The following is a 7,124-nucleotide window of genomic DNA, read 5'->3' on the forward strand; positions in this document are numbered from 1 at the left end:
AGAGCCTGTTTCTGTAACATTCAACTCAACCAGGAAATAAAAAACATGAATAATTAGCTGAAAACAAGGCAACTGCTCTGTTAGAGTCAAAATCATTCAATGTTCAATTATTGGACATTATTGACTCTCAGAATATTCTAACCTGCAGAATCACAGTAAAAGGGGAAAGTAAACAACATTCTTGGCAAAGACTTAATGAACCAACTGCTTGTATAAAACAGCTCAGAACAAAATCCTCCACAAACTGACAAACACAGATACCATCAGATTTATAGATAAAGATTGGAATTCTTTGGAAAAACACTTCCCTGCTTATGGTTTGCAGTAGAAACCATTCTCAGTGATCTGCCACTTATTTCCTTTGAAAAGAGTCGCTGTTTCCCCTCAGAAAAGCAGGTGTGTCGCGCACTTACAGACTGACTTACAGACAAAGGAAACCTGATCTGAGACTCGCAGGTTAATTAAGCTATTAGTGACAGTCCATTGCACACAACAAGAGCTTAGACCACAACAGATTCTAGTGAAACCAACAATGCAATGAAAAAGGTGAATTAGTCTTTATAATCATGCAGCCTCTCTCAATCAAATAATCCTAGTCAACTTCTAAACATTTTAAAACTATTAATATCAATATATACATATTTATTTACTTTCCTAATTTCCTGCAAAAAATATATCTGATTATTCTCTTCAAAATATATGTTAAATGGTCAATTCATAATCACAATTTATTTCCAATTATTCTTAGTATAAAACAACTTGCAAACTAAAATAGTTTTCATGGTAATAATGACAATGGAAACTTTGTTATGTAGTTTACCCATATGTCCAAATATTGTTTTGGTTCATTATTGTAGTGAAGCTAAAATTAAAGTCTATTTATTTTCTCTGATATCCTTCCATTACTTTATTCCCTAATAACAATGCCCATGGTGTAATGGGTGACAAGCATTAAAATAAAATTGAATTTTCATTGCAAGAACTTGTGCAAATAATCACATATTATTCAGTTCATTCATTGTCGTTGATTATCATCATTTTCACCATATGATCACGTTAAATTCACTTAAATAATCACAGTAGAATTTTCACTTCTATAGATATGTCAAGTGAATGTCAAATTACTCATATTTCAAGTCAAACCAAATTTACATTTTGTTCTGTTTTATTCCAGGAATGACAGGATGTGTTACGTTATTATGGGAAACAGGAACAAGTGAAGGTGGTGCCTCTCAGACGCGAGACCTGAAAGCCAAAGAGCCAGGTGGTAGTTACAGTGGGGGAGGTACCGAGTCTCCCACTATCCTCAGAAGGCAGTGAGGATGGTGACACTGACTGGGACGGGTTAGATGACAAAGCGCCCACGTATGGACAGAGAGAGGACAATAGGTGGGTTGACCCACCGCCCTGTAAGGCCCAGAAGGCCGTGTCTGTGGCACCGCTCGGCATCAAAGCTCAAACTTGGACAGACGGGAGGGGGGCAAGAAAGGGAACTGACAGAAACCAAACTGAACCGTTTATCCAGCTGAACGACAGATGTTGGTGAATGACCACCCAGCCTGATAGAGAAATGGTAATAATGGGCCTTATTGGGTGAATACAGATAAATTAGTTGAGATACAGTCTCACCGATGATGGTGTCAGGCCAAGATGCCACGATGTGTACAGCAGAACATGTCTCTACAATGAGATGGTGAGGGTGTGAGCTGCTTCCCTCCCAGTGCACAGCCGATCAGTGGCTCCAGGCATTTACAGCTATTACAGGGACACACTGGGGAGGGGTCAGGCTGAATGGGCTAAAATAACCTTGGTGACTCAGGGACCCAAGGGTAATATCGAGGATCATACAGAGAGGAAACCTAAGGTGTGTAAGGACCACAGGGGATTACCAACCCCCAACCTGTGATGATGAAATAGGTTGATGTGTTTAAAGATAACATGGGACCATATTTAACTGTAATTATAAACATGGGACTCCCAGTGGGAGATAATTCTAACCACCTTCTGAATTGGGCCATGAGAGCTGAGGCAAACTCAGAAACACAGGGGAATAGCTGCAGTACAGGGAGGGTAACCAGACCCACAATGTTACAAGGGAATCAGGAAAGGGTACATAGCCAAGGAACGGAGGCAGAGAGAGGGAGGTAGATGTTCACATTGTGTGTGCACCTGTGTTCATGTAGGCACATGAATATTCATTGATGCTGTGCTTGGGAACCAGCAGAACATAATATTAATACAGGAGCATCTATATCAGTTACCGATACAGATTTGCCCCTCACTCCTCAATTACTAAAATGAGAGCAGTTGGAGAGGGAATCGAGGAAGCTGGATGAAATAAACCTGTCCCGATGCAGATCATGGATACGGCAAAATATATTCAGATATGGGAGTGTGAAACTGAGGAAAGGACCATTCTGGGAGTTGCCATTTTAGAACAGTTCCGAACAACTATTGATGTAGAGACACAAACTGTAATATGGGAACAACCTGGCCAGGCCCGGGACAGGAAGCAAAGGAGAGGCGACATTTCCAGAGTAGTTACCTTGCAGGGAGACTGGAGCAGTCAGAGAATCTGGAGAGTTATAGCAGGGCGGGTAACTCAAACAGGAATGTGGGTTGTTATCTGTAGATCCTGTAAAGATCGAGGGTTCTCTCACTCCCCACACAAACAGGATCCCATTAAAGCTGGGGCTGAGGAGGCAGTCATTGTGACAGTAACAGATTGAGAGAAGCAGGGAATAGTCAGACTAACAGTATCCCAGACTAACTCACAGAAACCGAAAGGGTCATCCCACCTCACTATTGATTATACCTCCCTCAGTAAATCCGCCACTAAACAGTATCCTACAGTAGCGAACCACACCACTTCAGTTAATGGATTAAAATTGCAACAGGATACAGTCTCAGCCCTTGATATTGTGAATGGGTTCCTGTGGACCTGGAACAGCAGAATAAGCTGGTATTTACTGTCTGAGGAAAGCAGTAGACCTGGATCCAATTACCTCAGGGATCCCATAATATTCCAGTATATCCCACCGATACATGGCTGATGGAGTTCGTCAATTTAATCTTACCAGCACCTCATTACCTCAGTTGGAGAGAAAGAACATATCCAGATATCACACAGAGTATTGTGTTGGATCAGGCAGGCCGAGCTTAAAATTAACCCACAGAGCGTGGGAAGGTAGGGGGAGACGTACCTGGGACATCACATCAGGGCGATCAAATCAGGAAGGAAGGAGGACAATCCCAGTGTAACGAAAGATCATGATTTCAAAACTATACACCCACACACCGTGAAGGAGATAAGGCAAACTTTAGGATTGTTCAATTATTGGAGGACTTTTGTCGAGAATTACCCAGAAATGGCAGAACCATCACGAGCCCTGACAGAAGCACTGACATTAGCCAGGGGTCAGGGAGTCAGCACATACACAGACAGACAGCATGCCTTTGGTATAGTTCATGACCAATTGACAGCCTGGGCTTGGTGGGGCACATAGAGCATGAAGGACAGATCAGAGAGTTTGTGGAAGCAGCTAACTTTCCCAGTGAAGCAGCAATAATGAAGATTATAGCTCACAGGAAAGTAGAAACCCCACACTAACAGGGCAGTGAGTATGTGGGGAAGGCGGGTGAATAGACAATAGATGCAGGAGTAGGCCGTTCTGCCCTTCAAGACAGCACCACCGTTCATTATGATGATGGCTGATCATTCTCAATCAGTATCCTGTTCCTGCCTTATCCCTATAACCCTTGATTCCACGATGCTTAATAGCTCTATGCAACTCTTTCTTGAAAGTATCCAGAGACTTGGCCCCCACAGCCTTCTGGGGCAGAGCATTCCATCCCACTACTCTCTGGGTGAAGTAGTTTCTCCTCAATCTGTTCGAAGTGGCCTACCCCTTATTTTTAAACTGTGCCCTCTAGTTCGGGACTCACCCATCAGCGGAAACATGCTTCCAGCCTCCAGAATGTCGAATCCTTTAATAATCTTGTATGTAAAATACTGACTGAAACAGTGAAGACATTCGAGGAGATGGCAATGGGCATAGCTACAGAAGTGAGAGAGGAAGGTTGAAAGATATTCCCAGAAACAGTCCCACAACAGGAGAAACAGGAATGGGAAAAGGGTGGGGCAATAATAGGACAAGACAGAGTCTGGATGATCCAGCAGTGCCACCACACTGTATAAGGCAAACATTATTAAAAACATATCATGGGCTGAACCATATGGGGCAGGATACAATGCAATAGCAGATGATCCACGACAATCCTTGCCTAGAACAGGGAGCAAGGTTTTGTCGAAGGGGTGCAGTGTGTTCACAGTGTGAGCCAGGGAAAGCAATCAGGATAAAATGGAGGCAGCAGCAGGGACCCAGGGGCCCATGGGAACAATTACAGATGGATTTGACACACACACCCATCCCAGTCCCAGGGAAGGAAGTCCTACTGGGTTTTAATAAATAGGTTTACTCATTGGGTGGAAGCATTCCCCTGCAGATTATGACCAAGGGACAAATGTTACAGGGAACATAGCTAAAGAGCTATGTGCCCTGTTTGGTACTGAACAGAATACCCATTCCTCCATACCACCCCCAGAGCTCTGGGACACTAGAAGGAATGACGCAGACACTGATAGCTAGTCTGACTAAGGCTCTCTCAGAGACAGGACAGCGATGGGTTAGAGTACTCCACACCAGCCTAATGAAACTGAGGACAACCCCAGCAAAGGGTATGGGGCTGTCCCCCTTTGAATTAGTGACTGGATGGACTATGCAGATGCCACAGGGTGTGGTAGTGGGAGGGCCGGAGATGTGTGGTAGTGGGACAGCCGGAGATGTTTGGTAGTGGGACAGCCGGAGATGTTTGGTAGTGGGAGGGCTGGAGATGTGTGGTAGTGGGAGGGCTGGAGATGTGCAATGACAAGGATAGGGTTAAACCATTTGTGAAAGAACTGGCAAAGCAGCTGCATGGGCTGAGAGAATCAGAGACTGTGAAAGGGAACACGGAAATATCCGAGCTGACATTCCAAACCCTGGAGTTCAGGTCAGGGGGAAAATATTACTGGAACGTATGAAATAAACACATCAAAATGCTGGAGTTATCTGGGGGAGCCAGAGAGAGACCTCTCCCATCATGCATTAGTAAGGAGCTCTGAATAAACGTTGGTCATGCTGCTCATCACAGAACTCAAGGCTCCTCTTTGATATTTCTCCCAGCAACAGTTGTGCAGGGGCATGTTGCTGGCTGGAGGTCTGTGGCTAGTGCTGTTCCACAAGGATCAGACCTGGGCCATCTGTTGTTTGTAATGTATGTAAATGAAAAGTTTGGAAATGTAAAAGATTTAATGAGCAAGTTTGTAGATGGCACAAACTGTTGAAGTTGTGAATCGTGAAGAATGATGTCAAAGGATACAGCAAGAAAGAGATGAGTCAGAAAGTTTTGTGGAGAAATTGCAGATATATTTTAATTCAGACAAGTGTGAGGTGATGCGTTTTGGAAGACACACAGCAAGAGGAATGTATACAATAAACGGAAGGGCCCTGAGCAGCACTGATAAACAGATGGATCTTCAGTTGCAAGCTGAAAGATCCCTGAAAGTGGTGAAGGAGGTGGATGGCAGGGCTTGCCTCCTTCTGTCAGGGAAGTGAATATCAACCTAGAATCAGGCCACCTTTGGGGTATTGTGTGCCGTTTTGATCACCTTATTATAGGTAGAATGTGAAGGGTTTTGGGAAGGTGGAAACAGGTTTACCAGGATGTTGCCTGGATTGGGATAGGTTGGAAAATCTTGGATTGTTGTCTTTGGAAAATCAATGGCTGTGGGGTGACCCAACTGGCACAGACAGAGTTTGTAGACCATGGTTTACTCCAGAAATTGAATCTCTTGTTAAGAAGAAGAAAGAGGCTTATGTGTTGATGAGGCAAAATGGTACAGATGAAGCAATAGAGAGTTACAGATCAGCTAGGAAGGATTTAAAGAGAGAGTTTAAAAAAAAACAAAGGGAGGACAAGAGCAGTCTTTAGCAAACAGAATAAAGGATAACCCTGAAATTTTCCATAGGTATGTGAAGAATAAAAGGATGATTAGGGTAGGAATAGGGCTAATCAAAGACAGAAGTGGGAAGTTGAGTGTGGACCGTGCAGAGATCGGAGAAGTGCTAAATGAACATTTCTCAATGGTGTTTACACAGGAAAAGGGGAATATTGTAGAGGACAAAACTTGGTACGAGATATTAGACTAGAAAGGATTGAGGTTAGTTACACACAGGTGTTATCAATACTAGAAGGAGTGAAAGTAGACAAGTCCCCATGGGGTTTATCCGAGGATTTTCTGGGAAGCTATGGAAGAGCTAGCAGAGCCTTTGGCTTTGATATTTGAGTCATCATTGTCAATGGGTTTAGTACCCGAGGACTGGAGGATTGCAAATGTTGTGCCCTTTTTCAAGAAGGGCAGCAGACATGACCCAGGTAATTATAGACCAGTGAGCCTTCCTTCCATTGTAGGAAAGGTTTTGGAAAGGATTATAAGAGATAACAGTTATAATCATCTAACAAGCTCCCATTGTCTTACCTCCCCTCCATATTAGCATAGGTAAGTGAATTCCCCATTTACTGAAGGAAGAACCCTCCAGCCTTAATCTCTTCCCACCAACACATAATCATGAACATTACGATAATCAGTTTCTGTAATCCATTCATACGTTATCACAGGACATCGCCATTCATCAAGCTTTGTAAGGTCATAATTACCTGCTTTAAACTATGTAATGACAATCGCCCATGTGACTGATATGCCTTTGTCTAATTCCTATTAAATATACTGTCTCTGTGGGTAAGGCAGAGATTCATGAAGAAGAGTCTCTACAAGTAGGCACTTTGCTACTTTAGAGATGCTTTAAAACTCTCGCCGGCTGTCCGATAATAAAGCTACTGCTGTTGTGCAGAAAACTTGCATCGTCTGGATTTGTGGAACAAAATAGTCATCAACAATGAAAGATATGAGTGATCTTCAGGATGTGGAGTACAGACTTACTGGAGTGGTTCACTGATGAAGAAAATGCAGTCATTGGATTGATTTGAAGAAATTGCTATTTTCTTTGAAGTAAACAAGCTAA

This window comes from Hemiscyllium ocellatum, unplaced genomic scaffold (assembly GCF_020745735.1).
Source record: "Hemiscyllium ocellatum isolate sHemOce1 unplaced genomic scaffold, sHemOce1.pat.X.cur. scaffold_169_pat_ctg1, whole genome shotgun sequence".
Taxonomy (NCBI): domain Eukaryota; kingdom Metazoa; phylum Chordata; class Chondrichthyes; order Orectolobiformes; family Hemiscylliidae; genus Hemiscyllium; species Hemiscyllium ocellatum.